The sequence below is a fragment of the Stenella coeruleoalba genome, assembly GCF_951394435.1.
Source record: "Stenella coeruleoalba genome assembly, chromosome: 14".
Taxonomy (NCBI): domain Eukaryota; kingdom Metazoa; phylum Chordata; class Mammalia; order Artiodactyla; family Delphinidae; genus Stenella; species Stenella coeruleoalba.
The window spans coordinates 3154720-3177138 of NC_137160.1; the positions used below are offsets into that span (position 1 = coordinate 3154720).

At 47.8% G+C, this 22419-nt stretch overlaps 1 protein-coding gene across 8 annotated transcripts in view; it reads left to right on the forward strand.

Moving 5' to 3' along the window:
• Positions 1–22419, forward strand: part of ZNF516 (zinc finger protein 516) — a 110233-nt gene that overhangs the window by 14915 nt on the left and 72899 nt on the right. The window contains exon 1 of one of the 8 annotated variants that reach the window (XM_079942724.1): positions 16087–16401. The exons of the other annotated variants lie outside the window; for them this stretch is intronic. The gene's annotated coding sequence lies outside the window, so the exon portion shown is untranslated. Of the gene's footprint in view, positions 1–16086; positions 16402–22419 lie in introns of those variants that run through there. 8 annotated transcript variants of the gene reach the window in all.

Below are 22419 nucleotides of genomic sequence, written 5' to 3' on the forward strand. Positions count from 1 at the left end.
GGAGAAAAAGTTCTTTTTTACCACTCTCAAGCCAGGAGCCGGGGTCGGGGGGCGCTGGGCGCTGAAGGGAGGCTGGGGCCTGACGCCGCATTGTGTCTGTCCCTTGGCGAGTCCCTGGTAAATGGGCCCAGCACGCTGGGAATCAGGAGCCTTCCTGTCTCCCTGTTCCCTGCTGCCGAGCCCCGCCTCTGCTGTAGCATCCAGAAACTCAGAAGTGTTAATCCCGGCTTGCAGGTGTGTGGGAAGGAATTGTAGTAAGAGGCAGCCTCTGGCTTCCAATCCAACATCCAGTCGTGGTGCCTTTTGGCCGGTTCTGGAGCCGGTATGCCTTTACTTGTTCATCTGTGAAATGGGGTGAGATGCTGGCCTCCTCCGAGGGCCAGTTAAAGGACGATGTGCCTTGTACCCAAAAGAAAGGGAGCGGAAAGCAGACTAAATTACAGATGAAGGTCACTTACCCGAGAATTTCAGAACACAGAAGGATGGTTCCAGTGTATTCTCTGTCACATCTAGTGGTAATATGTAAACGTATAAACTTTACATCCAGCATAAAAAAGCATTTGGTTCTTCCTACTTTTTGCACATTAAAAAAAAAATCACCTGTTTATGTTACAAAGGAGGTGAGAATTGTGGTCTCATTCAATTAGATCGATGTACCTTATATGGAGCATATTAAACCTTAAACCTGTTTTATCCTCATTTGCCACCTTTTTGCTTTGTTAGCCTCACAATATAAAGAGCAACTTTATAAAATAGAGAAACTGTTAACTTCGCTTGGGGGCTTAAAGTGTATCTGGAGTGAAAACCCTGGGCAGAGTTCATTGATTATTTTGTACATCGTTGTTGCAATGATGGTAGGACACCAACAAAATGCTCTTTGTTGGAGGAACAGAATATTTTCCTGAGATTATGCTTTTGCAGGGCCTCTCCCTGCATTCTTCATGGATGAACTCGTGCCGATCTCATTTCTGCTCCCAGGTCCTGGGGATGTGAAATACAGTTGTTGGATGAGAGCTCAGTACACTTTGAGCTCTGTATCAAAGCTCGTGAAAGTGCTGACGTAGGGGGTTTTCACTTAGGAGGGCCGTGTGGATGGAAAGGCCAAACTTCTTTTCCTCAAAATGGATCTGGAACCAGCGTGTTTCATCAGTCTTTTTAAAGTAGGTCATTTCCATGTAATACTATTAATAATAAGAAAAATGAAGATTCTTTCCCCCCCAAATGGGTAACAATAATGTTCAGAAAAGGTGTTTCTCAGAGGGAAGAATAAAGTAAGTAACTCAAAGCAAATGATCTCCTTTAAAAGATGCTTCTGGGCTTCCCTGGTGGCGCAGTGGTTGAGAGTCCACCTGCCGATGCAGGGGACACGGGTTCGTGCCCCAGTCCGGGAAGATCCCACATGCCGCGGAGCGGCTGTGCCCGTGAGCCATGGCCGCTGAGCCTGCGCGTCCGGAGCCTGTGCTCCGCAATGGGAGAGGCTGCAACAGTGAGAGGCCCGCGTACCGCAAAAAAAAAAAAAAAAAAAAAAAGATGCTTCTTTCAAGGAGCTGAGGGTTAAATACAGTGTCATGAATTTGTGTTCCTTCATGTCAGCAGTATTTTTGACTATGATTTGTATATTATTCATGTGCTGTTAGGTCCTGCCCTGGAGGACTTTACAGTGGGCCATTTTGTGAGTGTTGCAGAGTACGCTTGGGGATGGTTTGCCAGCCAGCTGGAAGGGGATTTCTAGGTATAAAATTGCAAGGGAGTCACATTGTGTTGGGATATTTATTACCTGCCACAGGTAGGCACAAAAGCCTGCCGTTTTAGAAGACGGCGCAAAGCTAGTCTGTATCCCCATGTGTCTCAAGACTGCTGTTCCGTGTGGTTATTAAGTTTTGTCACGTTTTGAGGGTGAGACCTGGTGGAGTTGCTTCCTCATACTGGGGCTGGCCCTGTTCTTTGCCACGATGCTGCGGTTTACCTGCTATTCCTGCCTGTAAATCCAGGTTCAGGTCAGCAAGTTTTTTATTTAGAGTGAAGGTCACGTTCCATATCTTGCCCTATCCATCACTGAAATGCTTCTTTGGATAGTTAAATGGTGTCGAGACAGGCTAGAATTCTGTTTACTCTCTTGCTTGTGGACTCGTAGTATCAGTGTTCAGGAAACTTACCGGACTTAAAAAAAAAAAAGAAGATCGACTAGCGTTCAGGTAGGATAACAAAGTCCAGATCGACATTGTTCAGCTCTGATAAAAAGCACTGTTTCTCTTTTTCTGTTTCACTGGCCCAACAGAACAGTGCTTTGGAGACGTGTGCACGTTTAGGCAAAGGGATGCTTCCACTCCAAGGAGAAGTGAGAACTTCTTAGGGTCACCGTTCTTTAGTGTGTGGGCCTGACATTCTTCGCAGAGTTTTCTAAATTCACATGCATCTCGAGTTGGATTTCATAAGTTGGCTCTTATCTAGGGAATGATTGAAGGCCCCAGAGCCAGTCACCCCAAGTTGGCCGTACAGCTGGGGCACTCAAGAGCTTAGGCAGTTTCTACCCAGGCACGTGACATTTATGGGTATTCATCTGCCTGGGGATCTGCTAGTCAGATGGACTTCAGTATGACAATAAATGCAAGTGCTCTGATTAAAGCATCCCTTTCTTAGACAAACCATGGCTGGGTTTGGAGGTCAGTGGAAAACAGACACAGGACTGCAGGCTTACATTGAATCACTCAGGGCAGAATTTCTTTCCTGTTCACTTGCAAGTCACTTTGTTTAATTCACTTTAAGATGTCTGAAGTTGGAACTACGAATATGAGCTCTGTCTTATTTTTTTTTAATAAATTTATTTATTTATTTTTGGCTGTGTTGGGTCTTGGTTGCTGCGTGAGGGCTTTCTCTACCTGCGGCGAGCGGGGGCTACTCTTCGTTGAGGTGCGTGGGCTTCTCATTGAGGTGGTTTCTCTTGTTGCGGAGCACAGGCTCTAGGCACACGGGCTTCAGTAGTTGTGGTTCTCGGGCTCAGTAGCTGTGGCTCGTGGGTTTAGTAGGTGTAGTTGCTCCGTGGCATGTGGGATCTTCCCGGACCAGGGCTCGAACCCGTGTCCCCTGCATTGGCAGGAGGATTCTTCACCACTGCGCCACCAGGGAAGCCCTGTCCTATTTTTAACTGAGAGGAATTGTAGCAGCTGAGCACAAGTGGGGTTCCTTTCCCGTTACCCCTTAACTTTGTTTCTTGTGTACCATCCCATTTGCTGGAAGGGAGTTGATCTGAATGTCATTATTCCAGGGAATTAATATGAAGCTATACATTTAAATTATTGAACCAGAATTAAATGTGGACAGCTGGGACCCGAGGTCCTATACTGTATTTCTCTTGCATAAGGGGGTAAAGACACACAGTACTTCACTTTGAAGACAGAGATTTTCAGAAATAAATTATGTAGAAGTTCACAAAATGCTACGAAGACACAGCACTTTTCCGTTAGGGGTGGGTTGTGTGGAATTCACGGCAGATAACACGTTAATTGATTTTCAACCACATAGTTGAGGAATTGAGTTATAGCCAAATACTTAGGGTAGCGTTCCACTTGCCTAAGTTAAACTATTCCTTTTCAGATAAGTATACAAAATGCAAAGTTCGTAGACTGCAAAGACTCCATCATCTTTGCCGGCAAGATATTTACCATCCAAAGAGGAAATTGCATTTTGAGAAAAAAGAACGTGTGAGAGATTTCACAACATGAATGTAATTTTATTTTATGCAGGCTACGATTTGTTGAATGCCTCCTAGATGCCAGTTGCTGTATTAGGCGTTTAAATCCAATAATAGCTTAATCAATATATGTAGATTTTTAATATACATATATAAACTTTAACTTAAAAATTAAAATCTGACCATGTTATGTGAGTTTTCCTGCAACTTAAAAAAAATCATTTTCCCAAATTAGTCCTTTTTTAAAAAGTGTTTTATTTTGTAATCTTTATTTATTATTTTTGCCCACGCTGCACGGCATGCGGGATCTTAGTGCCCCGACTAGGGATTGAACGTGTGCCCCCTGCAGTGGAAGCACAGCGTCCTAACCACTGGACCGCCAGGGAAGTCCCTGCAACTTATTTTTTTTTAACATAACCTCACAACTTACTCTTTAAGGGATGGGTGGAGTACAGATGTTTGCACACCCCGTCTGTGGTTTCCAAATGCCCAGTACCCAGTGTGGTCCACTCTGACCCATCAGAAGGGAATTTGGGGTGAGCATCGGCCAGTGGGAGCGGGCCAGCTCCCGCCAGGTGGATGTCGCCCCGGGGAAGCTGAGCTGTGTTTGTCCCCGTGGGGGACTTTGTGTTGCTACCCATTTCCTAGTGTGCAGTATACCTCTGTGATACACAGTTTTGTGCGCGTGTGAGAATGTTTCTTTGGGCTTAGTTCCCTGACACGGAATTTTTGGCAGGAAGGGGCATTTTCATGGATGGATGTGGACGCATTTCCCAGCAGGATATCAAAATGCCATTTCACAGCCCCGGCAGCAGTCAGGGACCTGTGGCTTTCTCTTTGTCAGCACTTGGTGTTATCAGTCTAAGTCTTGGGCAACTTGATAGGGAAAACACCGCATTGTGTTTTAAAAATTTAAAGCCACATTTAGCGTTTCTTAACGTTTGTTGACTATTATTTCTCTTGTGAACCACCTGTTCACTTACTCGGTCGGTTTTTCCACTGAGTTATTCACGATTTGCTGCTTTGTAGGAACGTTTTGTTTATTAGGACAGTAGCTTTGTGCTTTGTTGTTGCTCCCCAAACATTCAAATCGCCTACATCTGAGTTGTTTCGCAAAAGGTGTGTGACTGAAACTGATTTTTTTTTTTTTTGCATTTGAGTGGGTGAAGGAGTGTGTAACAATTGTTTTGATTTCTTACCTGATTATTGTAATGGTTACTTTTTCTCTTGATTCCTGGATAGATTTTGGGCATTTATATTTTATTAAAAAATTAGTAATTTCTTTCAATATTATCACACTTGTTAATGTTTTGAAGAACATTGTATTCTTTTAATTTTCCTTCCTTTGGTGGTCAGTAGACCTAATTTTCCCCAGCCCCTGCCTTTTTTTCTTTTGACTAGGCCAGCTTGTCATTTTTCTCCTTCATTGGGCTTATCAAAGAGCCAGTTATGGACTTCATTTATCAGTTTTGCTGTTTTTTTCTGATTTGTGGTTACCTTTTAAAATTCAAATTTAAGGATTTTAATTTTTCTTTGTTACTTTTTGATTTGAATATTTCACTGACGTATTTTCTTTATTTTTAAATCCTGCAGCTGGTTATACTTTCAGCTTTCTGTGTGTCCCATAAATTTTGACACAGAGGAGTTTCAGGAGCATTTTGCAATTGCCCCGTGATCTCGTCCTGCCCCAGCAGTTGTTACAGAGAGTTTAAAATTTTCCAAATGGGTGGACTTTCGTTAGCGTTGTTTTTGCTTTCGCTTGTTAGTTTTTGGTATCACAGTACTATGTATGGAGCCTGGGAGATCTGTGCTGTTTCTGATTTAAGGAACTGTTAGAGCCCATCTTTGTGGTAAGCATGCAGCCACCTTACCTCCTATTGTCACTTTAGCAAAGTGGCTGGTGTGGGGTTTGATACTTACATACTAGATTGAACTCTACTTTTTAATTCAAGGCTTCTATTGTTTTTACCTCTTTAATCTGCCAGGTTTAAGAGAGATTTGTTAATTCTCCCAGATCCATTTTCTCTCTTTTGATCTTTCCATGTATTCACTGGGGTGTTTGCTTTGTGTATTTTGTTCTCTGTTATTTGACTTTAAAGGTGTAGGACAATTTTATTCTTTGTGATTTCTTTTCTTTTTTTTTTTTTTTACCCTTAATCATTATAGTATGACTTTTGTGCAATTGAATGCCTTTTGAACCATGAATTAAACTTTTCGTGATATTTCTGTCTTCACTGTTGTTTTTGTTTGCATTTTTCTGGTATATTTTGTCTGTGTGTCCAAATTTTCTGAGTTCCTTCATTTTGGGTGTCTTCTGCACAGGGCATAGAGTTGGATTTAGTTTTTAACCCTTTCATTGAGTCTTCTGAATAAGTAGATTCATTTATATTTTTTGCTGAAACAGATTTCTTAGGTGTTCTTTCCTAATTTTTAAAAAAACTTTTACCTTGTTTTACGCTTTCTTCTTTGTTCTCTGTTTCTAGGTGTATGAATTACGCTTCCTCTCCTTTAATCCTTGAAATCAGAAGGTAGATAGAAAGTCCAATGTTTTCAGTTTTACTAGTGGTTATATTTATAACTTTTGCCTAAACCCCTGTTTCTCAATGTATCCACTTCAGTAACAATATAATTCGACTTCCTCTTTGGGAAGGGTGAAGAAATGAGTACTTCTGTTACCTTCCTCCCTTTCTTTATCTCTTCCCCTCTCGCCACACGGTATGGTAATTCCTTTTTTGGATGTTGTTTTAGTCTGTTGTTAATTTATTAGTTTACATTGTATATGCTGTCTTGCAAGAAATGTAATAATGACATGTTCATATGTGTGTCACAGTTACTTAGACTTGATTCTATTTATACTTATTTCTTTGCTTATTGGGTTTAGTGATCATTACCAGATATTTTTCGTTTTTATTTTTTTGCCTGTGAGTTCTTTGAATGTTCTTTTGTTTGGCCGGATTCCCTTTCCAAGTAGATGGGAAAGGATGGTTCTGGGGAGGACAGGAGTCCTTGCTGGAGTTAGCTTCCTGAGCAGGAGAGGGTGCTGGGGAAGGAGGGAGCCTCGAGGTGCTCGTGTGTGTGTGCGCGCGCGTGCGCACGTGTGTGAGCACGGCAGGTGACGTCTGAGAGGTTGTTAGGGGCTGTGGGTGACCTTGAGGGTGCTAGGCTCTGTCCACAGGGTAGTGGGCGTCCTGAGGGCTCTCACCAGCGGTGAGGTGATGGGTTCTGGGTGACCCCTCAGTGGTCTTCAGCAGGGGGCTCGCCGGCGGGGGGACTGAAGAGGGGGCTGTTTAGGGAAGACGGTGCCGGGCAGTGCAGAGGGAGGGTGGTGCTTGGGGCCAGACCCGTGGCTGTGAGACTGGAGAAGGGGGACCCGAGAGGGGCATTGGAGGGTGTGGTCCTGGAGACGTGGTGACGGATTGGGCCAGTGGGAGATGGAGGGAGGCCCAGTGTAGACGTGGTGAGTGCGGGACCCGGGCTTCCAGGTCTGGCCCTGGTAGAGGCTGCACCCAGACAGTGTGGTCCAGCTTCCTAAGACTGGCAGCGTCTCCTGCGCTGGGCCAGGATCTCCGTCCAGTTACATCATACGATCTGTGAGGCCATCAAATGTTCGGGAAGAGGCCTGACTGCTCCTGCGGGAATGTTTCGACAGCAGTGGCCTGGGCCTCCCGGATCCTAGAGATACTTGTGTTCCCTGCTCCCCCGACAGAAGTGGGCAGGTGACAAAGCACTCAGTCCACACACGGGCACAGTAAGGGCCAGAGAAATGATGCAGAGGCCACACATCCCGGTACAGAGAAGGGGGCTGAGGCCCAGGAAAGCTCCCTGCGAGGGGTTGCTTCTGTCTCATGCCAGGTGGCGGCGGGGATGCAGACCAGCCTTCTCCCCTGTCCCACCAGGATGCTGGTGGCAGAGCACGCCTGCCTTCTGAGTTCAGGAGGTTGAGGGTTTGACGGCTGTCATAACCTCTGAACTGATGATACATTGCGCATGCTTGTAGAATTATCCTTTAAAAGTTCTTAATAGCAATAGTGTTTTTATCTGATTCTAATTTCTTCTGGCCAGCAGGTTGGTGAGGGAGACTGTAGGTCATGTCTTTGATGTGGGTAGAATAAGGCATCTGAAAGTTGTCTTTTAATTAATCAGCTTGCAAGAATACTTTTAAGAAAATTACTTGGGAAGGAGAAAGGAATATAGGAGGAATTTTAAAAATCACGTTTATTGAACTTTATGGAAACACTGTCAAGGGAAGGGTAAGCCGTTGCAGTGTGTAGGATTTACATAAAATCGCAGAGAAGAAGTTCTTAATGTGAATTAGGTCAGAGCTTCAGTGCTTTCGGCCGAGGATGGTTGTAAAATATTTGTTACCAAAAAATGAAGTGGATTAAAATTCTCAGAATAAACCAGAGAGCACAGAAGAGGATTCGTATGGAATTTCCAGCCCAGGAAGAAGTGGGACATTCCAAAGCTGACTTATAAAAGGGCCCCTTGGATCAGAACACTGCACAGTGTCAGTTAAATGCCGCATCTAAAATAACCTGAACTTGGAATTTCTCAAGCCATGAGTGCAAAAAAGAGTCACTGTGGGAAGCATATTGTGCTGGATAGAAATATACCCTTTACGGGGCCCTTCTTTCCATATTCGAATTAGAATTGTATTCTGAAAACTTCTCATTTGCTCCAGAGCTAAGTTAAAATGGGGGGGGGGGGAAGAAAGGGACTCTTTTCTGTAAGTTTTTGGCCCAGACAACTCAGCAGAGAGCATGAAGTGTAACAGGGAGTTTAAGGCTGTCCCAGATTCAGCCCATGAAACCTGGCTGCCTCGTCTAGAAAAAAATTTTTAAGCAGTTGGTGGATTCTAGTGATGACCTCAGACATCTAGAGGTCTAATCCTCATTTGAGATAATACTGTTTCCAGAGCAACGTATTTTAAGTAATTTTAACAATGGATTATTGACCTCATAAGGCCTGTAAATATTATTCACTTATGTCTTGTCTTATGATCTTTAAGCGAGTACAATATTCAAGCATTTTAAGTGATTTTAAGCATTTCAAATCCACATTGTTTTGGCTTTTTACTGTGGTAAAATATATATAAGGTAACATTTGCCATTGTAACGATTTTTAAATGTACAGTTAGTGCCTACGTTGGTTTTTTAAATTAGTGAATATTAGTTGAAAGGAACATAAGACAACACCGTGATGTTTCTAGGTACAGTGTGACTTAACCTTTCAGATTCCAGGACTTGAGAATAAAAGAAGATAAAAATAGACAGTGAAGTCTCTGTTTAGTCCCAACATTAAAATTGTATTTCTTTAAATATTAAAGTTTCTGGCCAGGAGACTAAAGTTACCAAAATCCCTTTTATCTGAAAAGCGAATCTCCTCCCTTGGCCCAACTCAGTAATTTTATTTAATTTCTTTTTACATTGAAAGAAAGCACTTTGACCCTGAATGCGGTCGTGGAAACCATTACTAGGTTTTTGGTTATTTCAGTGTGGACGGGAAAATATGTAACCTGAAATCGTGAGTACTTTCTTTCAACTGTCCGCTCTGTATAATACACACATTCATAGACCTGTACTAAAACTTATTTTTAAAGAGCCCTCCAACTAGAAGGAGGTAATGAGTGTAGCTTTCTTAGTAACATAAAAACAGGACAGCAAATCCCTAATAATAATAAGTTTGGGTGTCGTTTTGGGCCGGTGACCTCACTGTGCTGCACAGTTTACTAATTTTACATTTTGCAGGGAGAAGGTACAAGCTTTCTCCAGGGCAAGGGAACTTCAGCACAGCCTGACTTGACTACATCAGCTATTTATTCAGGCAGACGGAGCTAAACCTGTGGAAAGACTATAACTTCGTTTAAGAAAAACTGTTCAGGAATGAACTTTAAATGCCTCTAAAATCGATATGGGAGGTTGGAGGCGTGAGACCTGGACGTTTTCTTTCAGCGCTGTGTTCCTCCTTGGCAGTGCTATACTCTGATGGTAAAGGATCTTTCATGGTTGAGGAAGCATAGAAAATGTGAAGCACTGCTGAATGCAATCTGTACACCCCAGGCCCTCTGCTGAGGTCTAAACAGGGTAGGTAACAGGGGAGTGTGGATCGAGGTTTCCATTTATTCCCCCGAGTGAGAGTTTCTGTCTCACAAATACCTAGTGTGGTGGGTTTTCTTATTGAGTGGACGTGGGCCTGTCCCCAGTCCCAGACGCTGAAGGACGCCGCCAGTCTTAATTCTGCCGTCTCTAATTTCAGATAAATGAACACATTTCTGCGAAAGTGGGAAGCGGAGATCGATGGCCCGTTTCTCGACCTTTCTGGTCCACGAGAGCAAGTCTCAGTGTCGTCACATATGCACCAGGAGACCTCCTCCAGCTGCCTGTCAGCATGTCTGGAAGTGGCGCTGAGGCCTCTATGTGCAGATGGGCACGGGCTGGGCTGCGTGTACGGCCGTCCAGGGTTACTCAAGGTGTCCCCTTGTTCTCAAGCTCAGGTCTGGAAGAGGCTATGGTGCCTCTTGGGGAGAGGCTGTCCGGCAGGACAGAGGGAGCTAGAGATGACCTGGCAGTGGCCAGAAGCACTCAGACCGCCCTGCATCTGTTCTTCCTTTTCTGTAGTTGCCCTGAGGGTCTGTGATGCATGTGGTTACCTTATCCAGGGAAATGCATTTCTCTGGTAACAGAAAAATCAGGAATTGAAGGTACTTACAGTTTGAACATGTCTGCAGATGCAGGAAGTTACTAAACTTCTGCTTTGAAAACGAGGCTGCCCATCAGATTGCAAAAGACTTTTGAGGCTCAGACTCTAAATTGATTTGACGTGTCGTGTCTTTCTGAAGATCACAGCCAGCCCCAGGGCCAGGACCTGGCTTCACGTCCCCTGGCCAGCACGCTCTCTGAGCCAGTTGTAGCTTGCAGTCCCTGGCGGAGAGGGGTCACTTCTGCCCCCGGTGCTCAGAGGGGTGGGCCTGGGCAGAGAGACTGGTGGGAGATGTTTGCTTTCACCGAAGTTGTTTGTTCTCTGAGGCGAGAGAAGCGGGACCAGCGGTCCTTCCATTCCTCCCGGCCCCAGGTTCCAGGTGACGCTCCCCGAGACCCAAGGTTGCTTCTCATGGACTCTACATCCCGGACCCCAAGGCCTCACGTCTGAGCCTCCGGCAGGCCCTGAACTGGCCTCTGTTTTAGTTTCTCCTTGGAAATCCAGTCCTCGGGCCCTGCCCCGTCTGCGCAACTGGCGTGTCGCTGCAGGGCCCACGGGCCGGGCTCTGCAGGTTCCCTGGGCCTCCTCCCATGGCCGCAGCACATGGTAGCCTCCTGTGTCCCTGAGAGTCTGACCTCAGGTCCTGCCGGCAGGGAGGGCCTTCATCACCTTTGCCTTGTTTGCCCACTTGCCCCCTGTTCCCCCATGGTCCCCTCCCCTGGGGCCCGCTTCCCTGCCAGGGCCGCCTTGCCAACTCCGGTCCCCAGATTCGGGGTGCTCACCCCGAATGTCTCCCGCAGCCTCTGGCTCTGCCGCAGCATCTCCTTCTGGGCGTCTGCGGGAGCCCCTCCTCCATCCCTGCCGCCACGGTCTTGATTTCCCTGGAACCGACCGCATGCACGGCCCCGCCTCCGCCCTCCCGTGGGCCGAGCACCTGAGCATGCAGGTCACCGGGCGGGGTTCTCTTTCGGGTCCTCCTCACGCTGCCCGGGGCTCTTAGGGTGAAGCCCGTGTGAGGGGGAGGGTCCGCGTGTGGACGGTGGCCGTCGTGCAGGAGACTGGGTGGTCTGGGCTGGGCGGGGGCCAGCTGCGCCCTGGAGCCGCAGGGCAGGAGTGTCCCCCGGGTGATGTCACCGTCCCTGAGTCAGCTGAGAGGCAGCAGGGCCCCGGCGGGGGCGGGGGGGGGGCAGCCACACAAACGTGCACTGTGCCCGTCTTTCAGCAGGACCCTAATAGCAATTAATGTAATCAGTGTCACACATCAAGGATATGGAAGGAGGGCTCCCCTGATGGCGCAGTGGTTGGAAGTCCGCCTGCCGATGCAGGGGACACGGGTTCGTGCCCCGGTCCGGGAGGATCCCACGTGCCGCGGAGCGGCTGGGCCCGTGAGCCATGGCTGCTGAGCCTGCGCGTCCAGAGCCTGTGCTCTGCAACAGGAGAGGCCACAGCAGTGAGAGGCCCGCGTACTGCAAAAAACAGCAAACAAACAAAAAGAATATGGAAGGAGCTTGAATTAATATTCGCTCCCAAGGGACCTCGGCAATTTTCAGCAAGGCTTAGACGAGTCACAGGGGACAGGGAAAGTCCGAGAAGCAGCGGTTGGAAGCCCGGGTCTGTTTTGAATCCAGAAAGCCTCTGCGCTTCTAAAGCTGGAATCCGGGGTGCAGTGAGCACAGGAAAGTATAGGCAGAACCGGGTCTCTGCGGTCCTCCCCGCTGCTCAAGCTTGTCACGTGCCCCCAGCTGTGGAAGCCTCTCCCTGCCTGGTCCTCCGTGGGCCTTCGCCCTCCCACCCACATCTGTCTTCTCCGTTTCATCTTCTCTGTTCTGCCGTCTTTATTTCCAAGGTGTCCTCTGCAATATCCCAGTGTGGAGCTCCACCCTCTGCCTCTCCCCAGTCAGAGCGAGACCCCCAGCTTCCCTGCCCGCCCAGCCCTTGCCTGGCCACCTCCGTGCTGTGTGACGTTAGCAATGTGCTTGCCTTCTCTGTGCCCTACTTGCCTTATTTGTAAAGTGGGGAGAATGACCATAATTACAGGGGAGATGGCATATGTGCTGAGCTCATGCCTGGTACCTGGCAAGCCCTCAAAACATGTTAGCTGTTGTCTGTCCACTGAGTGGCAGCCTCCGTGGGGTGGTGTTCAGGTGCCTGCAGGGAGATCTCGGAAAGAAGCCACAGGGACCCTCATGTTGCTCCGTGGAGGCGGGTCCATCGTGTGGTTGGCTGGACCACACCAGGGGTGCTCGCATCTTCCTTTGTTTGGAGGGACCTGTGTCTTCCGCCTCTCACACGCTGGCCTTCTCTTTACTCTCTCTCTAATTTGTTTCAGTTATTTATTTTTTTGCAGATAGACAACATTTCATTTAAATGAGACAGCCTTTGTAACAGCATATGCTCTCTACTAAAATGTTTTATTTTGATTTTCATGGGTGATTAAATGGTTTTCTGCACAGCATGCAAGGCAGTGTAATTTTATTTTAAATTTTGGACTAATTCTAGATTTGCAGAAGGTTGCGACAATAGTTCAGAGCGTCCCATCTCCCCTCCAGCCAGCTTCCCCTGATGCAACACCTTAGACAACATCAGTGCTTTTGTCAGGCGGGCAGGAACTGCGGTGGTGTGTCACTAGGGGCTGACTTCCGGGCCCTGTTGGGATTCACAGTTCCGTGAGTGTCCGCCTTCTGCCCCAGCCGGGTTCCCCGCCGCATCTGGTGGTCACTTTTCTCCGGTTGTGACGGTTCCTTGGTCCTCCTTCGTTTCTCCTGGCCTTGGCAGTTTCCAGGAGGACCCGTCCGCTGTCTCGTAGTTTGTGCCTCCGATTGGGTTTCTCTGATCTCCTCCTCCCCGTTAGAGCTGGGGACGCTTAACATCACAGCACGTCAGGGGTCAGTCTTTCAAAAATCGACTCATGCTTCACGGTCTTTCCGGCTCTGCTTCCTTTGTCTTTTATTGCTTAATGGATCTACAGATGTGGGTGCAAAGCGCCTGCCATCAGGGCGCCGGCCCTGAGATGCTCCCCTCTGACCGTGTGTTCAGCCGAATCTGGAACTTTCCTCCCAGGTGCCACGGGGCATCACAGTCTCAGAGCCGTCCTTGATGTGGACTGGCTCCCTTGGCCCAAGGGAGACGCTAAATAGAGTTTTTAAACGGCCTCTTTCTTCTTTGAGTTTCCTTGACTAATGAATCATAGCCAAAGAGTAAAATCTTTTATGTTTCCTCTCCCTGTTCACCTGCTGTGTCCAGGAACAGGGAGTTGTCTCTGAACACATGTGACTTTGAGATATTCAGTCAAGGAAAAACTGTCAGAAAAAAGTTCATGCTTAGTTTTAAAAACTCAAACGTTGAAGACAAGTCATCCAGCTGGTGTGAGATAATGAAGAGCCTCTGGGCACCTAGAGAGCCTGGTCCTGGCCGGGGCCTCTGGGCGATCCCCTGATGGTGAGGCAGCAGTGAATACACCACCGAATGTCGTTCGTACACCCCGTGCTGCTTCTCTGTATTGCTGATGCTGCTTAGACGATATCATCCTTTCTCACTGGCCCTGCTGCATCGTCCTGAGGGGCCCAAGATACATCTCAGGTCTTAAAACATACGGCCACTAAGTAATTTCTTTAAAAGGGGAGAAAGGAAGGGAAACGTCTCAACCTCTTCATGAGTGAAACGACCAGGTCTGGGGTGCAGGAGCGGCCTTGCAGGCCCCCCATCAGCTACCCTGCTGCGGGGCTCTGCACTCCTGGACCCCCGGGACCCTGGTGCCTCCCAGCAGCCCTTCCTGGACGCCAGCCGCTAGCTTGTGGGATGTAGTCTGAGTTCCGGCTCCTGAGCCCGGAGATGCCAACATGTTACGTGATCATGTAAAGAAAGGGAAATTACCAGGAGCTTTTATTTCCAGGGATCCTCGCCTGCCTTTTTTCATTTATACAATAGTATGTTTAATTTATGGTTAAGAAGATCGACTTGCATGCACTGCTTGTGGCTCATGCAGCAGAAATACCTCATTCTAGACGTTACAAGGTGTCTGCGAGTGGTGTTTTTAAAGCTCGCTGTCAGCCACCCACTGCAGAGGTCTTTTGAATGCAGTGAGGACAGTAGCACACCCCAGTCAGACTCCCGATCCGATGCTCTGCCTCATCAGCACGGACGGGCAGGATGAGGTATGCAGATGCCCTGAGAGCCGAGGTCCAGGACAGGCAGCCCCCCGGGTGCGGTGTTTCTGGTGGGGCTCAACCTGCAGGGAAGCACAGTGTCGCCCAGGAAAGCACGTCCTCGGGTCTTTGTTGGTGATGTGTGACAGCCTGCATCGGCGGACAGTCAAGGTTAGGAAACGAAAGGCCCTGTGCATTTGCAGCAGTTTATTTCTTTCTTAAAGAAAACCAATAGCAAACTTTTCTTAAAAAGGTAATTATTGATACTGTAATACCAACCGTTGATCATTTCAGACTCTGAGAGGCCGGGAGAGTCCTGTCTCTTCCCCAGAGCACCAGCGTTAGATGAGGGGGCTTATTACTTCATTTAACACGTTCAGGGCAAGTCAAATTTGGTTCAATTAGAATTCCTTCCTATTTAATCCGTCGGACTTCTGTTTCGCAGACCTGGGATTGAGGGCAGGCTAAGCACCGAGTTGTTACTTTGACCTTGGTGTGGGACCGCTTTTCCCGGCTTAGCTGGAAACGTGTTAAAAGGAGTTTGATGGTAAATAGAAAAGTAACCGAGCATGAACACCTGATTGCGAAGCCCTTTTATCACCTCCTTTTTTATTAGGACCAATTCAAGAGCAAAACTCTTCAAGACGTTTTCCCTGAGAGGCAGCTGTGTAAGCAGATCTGCAGAGCGTATGAGGACTTTCACTTTTATTATCTGGGAAGGCGTTGCTGAAGGACGTTAGTTTGCATATGAGTAAGATTTTTTTTTTGCCCACATTTCCACAGCTTGCTGCTCCTGGGACGGTATTTTTGGGCAGAGCGCTTCCGAGATGCAGAGAGCTGACCTTTCCCTGCTGGGAGGAGCCATCTCAGTGCGGAAAGCAAGAATGCGATCATTTGTAGACTTTGGGGTGTTCCTGTTTCCATCTTTGGTTTTTCGGGTGGTCTTTAACGAGAGGAGCTGTAGGTCTTTCTCTGCACCCTGTGTGCCCCGACATGCGTGGACTCGTGCCTTTGTGGCTTCGGTGTTTCCACCTAAACAGACATTCTAGACACTTAAGTGTGTTGAGCCTGCGGTTCCTGATAAGGAGATGTGCGGTGGTGACACTCTTTTTCCTCTTTCTCCAGTAATCGTGTGGATTGTCCTTTGATGAAAGTCATGAAATGGTTTGATTTGAATTTGTACGAAGGAGTCTCTGGGTTTGAAGAACGGAAACCTCAGGTGACGTTCCTCCCCCAGGAGGATCCCACGCGGTGCCTGGCGTGGCGATGGGCACGTGACTCCGTGTGGCCACGGCAGGCTCACCGGGGAAGCCTGGATGGCGCTGCTATAAGTTTAGAAGCCCGAAGGAAAATACTAAATGTGATTTTAATATGAAAGATATTACGATGCAAAATAGGAAAGGGAGAGCTCATACGGTTTCTTTCTGGATTTGGGGAAAATCACTGCATTTTCGGTGTCAGAGAAGGAGGGAGCAGACGTGGGATTTGCACGTGGAGCCCTTGGGGGCGGGGCGGGAGGAGGTTCCTTCTGGCGTCTGTGTGCCTGGGGTGAGGGTGTGGGCCCGGAGCGGGGAGCCGGTGAAAGCACCTGAGCCCCTGAGAAAACTGTGGACCCTTGTAACTCAACACGACGCAGATTCTCTTTTTGAAAGTTTCTTTCGGCGTGGCTTTTCCGTAAGTGCTTGTGACATCAGGAATCAGAGCTACAAGGGATAATTCGCTAAATGATCTATGATTGAAGCATCTGGAGAATGCGGTCCTGCACACGTGGAGAAGTGCAGGGTGCACACGTGCTGGGTGAAACTGACCCAACATCAGTGGGTATCCTTTCAAACAAATAGCTGTGCTGAACGTCGGGACTTGAAGGTGAGTGAGAGGTTTACCTCCTAAGAAGAAAAGTGAGATTTCCTGTTTGTTTCCTAGCGGAGCCGTGTTTTCAGAGCGTGACGTGGGGAGGAATTATCCTGATTGATTGCAGGACAGGATGAGCTGTTCTTAGGAAAGGAGCCTCCTTGTGTTAAAACAAAAAACATGTTGATTATTCTTCTGCACATCACTCCTTAAAGAGAGCATCATGGTCTTACTCTCGGTTCTAATTTTGAAGGGTCTCCTGTCACTTACTTAGCTTATTTAGTATAGTTTCCCTTGAGAGACTGAAGAACTAGTTTGAGAAAACGCCCATTAACTGAGAAAGCAGTTAGGTTTTGCTTCTCTAAAATGCAGGCAGGTTCAGTTTAAGGAGAAAAAGCTTAAGTGTTTACAAATCCTGCAGCTCCTTACTGAGACCTTGCCAAGGAGAAAGTTCTAACGTACAAGGAACTTATGCAGATTTTTCTTGGCCCCGCCCCTCCCATGGTGTACTATGCACTTACCTATGAATTCTCAAATATAAGCATCTTTTGTTGCGTGTGTGGCACCTTGCCGGCAGGTCTCCGTAACCTTCCCGTGAGCCCTGCCGGCTTAATTCAGCGGAAGGACAAGTCTAAAGCCCGAGTGTGGTGACTTTACCTCCCCGTGGCCTTTGCAGCCCCCGTAACTGGGCACCCTTAGAGCGGCAAAGCCGCTTTGGAAAAAAATAAAAAACAAAACTCAGAGTAAATGTAAAGCAAACCGAAAGCAGTTTTATGGTGTACATCTGTACGAATCACTTGCTCATATGATTTTAAGTGTAGAGCTGAGAAGCCAGCAGTACTGTAGACTCAGAAGTCACAGCCCACGACTTCCCTGGTGGCGCAGTGGTTAAGAATCCGCCTGCCAATGCAGGGGACACGGGTTTGAGCCCTGGTCCGGGAAGACCCCACATGCCACGGAACAGCTAAGCCCGTGCGCCACAACTACTGAGCCCTCGCGCCTAGAGCCCGTGCTCTGCAACAAGAGAAGCCACCGCACTGAGAAGCCGACACACCGCAACGAAGAGTAGTCCACGCTCACTGCAACTAGAGAAGAGCCCGCGCAGAGGCAACGAAGACCCAACGCGGCCAAATAAATAAAAATTAAACAGAAAAGAAGTCACAGCCCGTATCCACCCCGCAGTGAGTCAGTGAGTGGTGACCGTGTGGGGGTGTGTAACTAGGGTATAACTGGTCCATGGTTCTGAGGGTCCCAGTGAAGATGCTTGCACATCCCGGGGCACCCCTGGCTGACGTCACGATATGCCTCTGTGTGTCTGAGGGCCTCGAGGCCCCGGGCTGGTCCCTCGTTCAGGGGAGCGGTGGTGCCTGGGGCGGCAGCTGAGGAACCTGGCAGTTTACGTGACTCGCCACCAGACATCTAATCGTCCTTCGATTTTGCAGCTGACCAGCTTGCACTCGGCTATTTATGGATAGAAAGAGGCTCGAGCTTTGGGCCTGTAGTTGAACGAGACCCCAAATGTGTTTTGTTCCTCTTGCCTATGAGTCCCATGCGATGGTCCAGACCTGGCTTTGGAGCGCGGTCCCTGAAATGGTACAGCTGCTCGTCGCGGGTCCAGAAGGGTGGAAGGGTGTTTTTTTTTGTTTGTTTGTTTTTTTGTTTTTTTTGCGGTACGTGGGCCTCTCACCGTTGTGGCCTCTCCCGTGGCGGAGCACAGGCTCCGGATGCACAGGCTCAGCGGCCATGGCTCACGGGCCCATCTGCTCCGCGGCATGTGGGATCTTCCTGGACCGGGGCACGAACCCGCGTCCCCTGCATTGGCAGGCGGACTCTCGACCACTGCGCCACCAGGGAAGCCCCTGGCGGAAGGGTTTTGCTAGATGGAGGCTGGCGAGGCTGGCTCAGAGCGGGAGTTAAGGGAGTCGTGCTGTTGGCTGTGAGCCCGCTCCGGAGGGGAGGGGAGCCAGAGCATCTTCCTCCAGGAACGAGGGCCTGTGACTGGCATCTCAGGTCACTGGGACCTGCGTCCTCCTCGAGTGAGGCAGGAGCAGACTTCAGTGACCCGCGTGCCCCGTCTCTGGTCGGGAGACGGGAGGTCAGGGCGGCCTCTGATCATCAGCCGTATTTGTCTGGTGACATGACAGAAGCTCCTTCAGACGACTGAGCTGGAAACGCGTACTTCAGAGCAATTGCATTTTGTTTCGTTTCATGTGAATTCTGTGGGCAGGCCATGCATGTCCCGTCGTTTTCTCCCCCAGGTCTGTGCTCACGGGACACCTGTGTGTAGTCACGTGGCCCTGTTGTGCGACAGACTTGTGTTGACCTGTGTCCTGGGTAAACGACACGAAGTTTATGGGTAACTGTCTCTTTCACCAAACAGGTGTTGGCAGGGTTTGTGTCGGTGAACTCTAGGGCCTGAGTAATTGTCCCTAACCTGGATGTCACAGCCCCTGAGAACACGAGAGCCGCCGCCCTGGCTTTTGGGTCACCTGCCTTCACCCCGCCACCTGTGCCCATGCGGCCCCTCACCTTGTCTGTTGCCGCGATGCCTGCAGGGCTGCTCACAGCACCTGGTGGAACGGGGCAAGAAGGGCTTCTGGGGTTGGATGTGTAGCAGCCCGTGGAGGTGGGGGAGTGAAGGGAGGGAGGGGGCACCGGTGTGACGGAGAGGGCGTCCCCAGCACCCTCTAGTACGGCCCTCGTTCCGGGCCGTAACCAGACACATGATCCAGCTGTGGTCGCCGAAGCGGGGTCCTGGTGTCTGGGTTCCTGGAAAATGTGCCCACTGTTCCCTCTCCATTCACCGCAGGCCCGCCCTGGGCTCATAAAGCGCGACACTTCCCAAATAATCCAGGCTGGGCTGCCGGTGGAGAAATTCGATTTCAAGTTCGATATCTTTTCTCTCCAGGGACGGAGGGGCCAGGAGCTAGGAGCTTTGGAATTCAGAAATGTGCCTGGTTTTATTTTATATTTACTGTTTCCAAAAGCTGTTTCTGGGTAAGATGCTGTGGCTTAGAAAGAGCCCATCCTCTTTTCTTGCAAGATCATTTAGGATCACTTCAGGTGCAGAATTTTCTTAGCTTTAGTAGCTGAATCACACAATAATGTTATTATGGGAAATGAAAGTGGAATTTTGCTTGTTTATTCTTTTATCTTTGCAAGGAAAGTATAGATAGTCTTTTATCTTCAGAAATTAGAACTTGCAGTGATGTGTCATTAACTGTGCTTGAAAATATATTTTTAGACAAGCAAGGCAGAATAAATCCTACAGCCATGTGCTATCACGTTCTTGTCAAGAATTGCTCTTGGTAAACATTCCCTGATAGATCACTCTCCTTAAGAGGCTGAACTACCCAGCTGCTTTCAAAGGCGCTGCTTGGGTTAGTGATAAACCAGGTCATGTTACAGTAGTTATTGCTAGTCAGGGATCTGGAAAATTTAAACTGATTATGGTGTGTGCGCTTTATCTAGTAAAGCATTTGGGGAAGAATTTGTCCTTTTATAATTTTGATCCTCTTACAGTATTGATTGGTGTTGGTACAATGGCAAACAAAGTCTTAAATAACTTCTTGCATGATATATACCTTTCTGCTGTCCTACCAGAATGGATTCAATTCAGTCAATCCCTGTATTCTTACCGGAAATGTTTGGGAAGCTGCTGCTTAGCATTTATTAAAATTGATTCTTGAAGAATTTATCCGCTGTGTCCTCTTCATGAAGGGATTTCTGGGGCCTGAGTTCTCTGCTAAACAGAACTACCTTGGAGGGTAATGTTTAACAGAACGGTTTATGGTTTACTGCACATAATTACCTCCTTCTGTATTCCTGGACACAATTCTTTCTTTCACTTGGTGGTGGGGACTTCTAGGTGCTTTCACAAAAAGCACAGAAGAAAGAGATACTATTGAATAGGTGTTAATTGCGATCTGTTTTCTTATACTGGGAGAGAAATGTTGGTTTTAGGTAAGAGGCTGGAAAAACAGGTCGGTGTATGCATGTTGGAGGTGAATATTGCCCTTTGCTGTTGATTTACATGAAATGAAATACAGCTTATTTCTAGAAACAGATTTCAGTTAAAATATATTTACCGTCAGCTAATACACATTTCAAGGAAGTGTTCCATAGGAAATGCAATGCAGTGTTTCTGCCCATGACTCTTTCGTTTTCACTGCTGGTAATTTCTAAACAACCAAAAAAATTAAAAACAATTTAAATTGGACCCCGAATTGGTGGCAGTTTCTACACGTTTGAGGTTAGGCTGAGTAAAAACCTATAAGCCACTTTCAAACGGGATTTCTCCCTGCCGTTTATCTAAGGCCTTCTGGTGTTCCATGTTTGTTTTAAAAAAGAAATTGATGAGTCTTCATTTTCTCTGGCGTTCCCCGAGTTTTCAGTGTTTCTGAATGAGTGGAAACGTTGGCTTTCATCATCTTCGTGCAGGATGGAAAAAGAGTGAAAGTAAAAACTGGTGCTTCTGTGGTTCCCGTACTGAATAGCAAGTGATTTTCTTCTAGTTTTGTAAAGCCCCTTGGTGACGACAGATTTCATGGAGCCGCCCAGTTTGGGGGAGATGCAGTTCTGAGCTTCTGGAAATGCGGCTCTTAATGGAAATGTTGACAAGATCATTAACTACGCCGGCAGTGCTGGCCCCTCCAGGAAGCTGGATTTACTGGCAGATCTCAGCTCTTTGTGGTGGACCCAGGGCTCCAGCAGGACACCTATCTGCAGAAAATTACAGAGCAAGCCCCTGTTCCTGTGATTTTTCTTTTTTTCAGAGCAAGCCCCTGCTCCTGTGACTCTTTTTCCCGGCTTTGTGAAGTTTCCTTTTGTAAGGACAAATAGATTGATAAGGCCACTACTTAATATGAGACTTAGGAACTAGTAAATAACAAGTGTCAGTAATGTATTCATTTTGGAGAGCAGGAGAAAACGCAAGTAAACGCAAGTAAAAAAAAATCTTCTTTTGAGATTAAACAAAATCCATTGCCTTTATTTTCACGTGGATGCCTCTTCATTAAGTCTCCATACCATTTTGGGTTTTCCAGGATATGGAATCGCACGCCCCCCCGTTTATTCTTGGCCTTTTCTGAATGTGATCAAGAATTCTATTTGTGTATTCATCTGCTTTCCTTGTTCCCCTGTAAGGTCGGATTTGACTACGAGTTTTTGTATTTTAGTAAGGACGTGTGGGCAGCTTATATATTAACGTTAATTTATATTTTCTTGAGCAAGTATCTCGGTATACTGCCCAGTGAATACATACGGGTTACTATTTATACCGTGAGGAAATGTTCTTCTCTCTGGAGCTGAAGATGGCCTCTCTCTCTGCTCAACCAGGAATTTACTGGGTTTTTGACACATTGTGGTAAACAACTTCATCAAAGATAACCAACTTGTGGAATAACGGTTAGGTCCTCTCTGCATGTCTGCTATGTACGGAGCAATGATTCCAAAGCTGTGGTCTGAGGCACAGAATGGAAGCGAGTCTTGCTTTTAAATGATCGCGGAGTTTGCGCAATAAACCCTTATCATGGACGGCTAGTTACATTTGGGGACTCGTGTTGGCACTCGCATCGATTTATCTGGGGGGCTAAATGATTGAAAGGAAACCTTTGTTTCGGAAGATGGACGTTTGTCACCACTGTGTCCGTGCTTTGTTCACATCACCTTGTGTCCTGAACGAAGCCCTTTTGAGGTTTACCTTTAAAATGAGTGCTTCTGGCAGAAAAGTCCAAGCACACTGTTCTCCGGCTGCTGGGAAACAGGTCTGCCGGGTCCACTTGAGCTTCCCCCATACTCTGGGACAGCGGGTTTGTGTCCTTCTGCCCAAGCGAGGGAGGCGGGGCGGACTCCCCCGTGAACGTTGCGATTCTGGTCGCTCGCGTTCGTTTCTCCTTCTGAGATGGAAACGGGGTCTGCGCTATAATGGATTATTGATTGGTGCTGCCGTCAGCGCCCTGGCTCTCCAGGCAGTGAATGCACCACTTCATGGGGCGGCTCGGACCCCGTCTGGGGACTATAAGCCTGGGACTG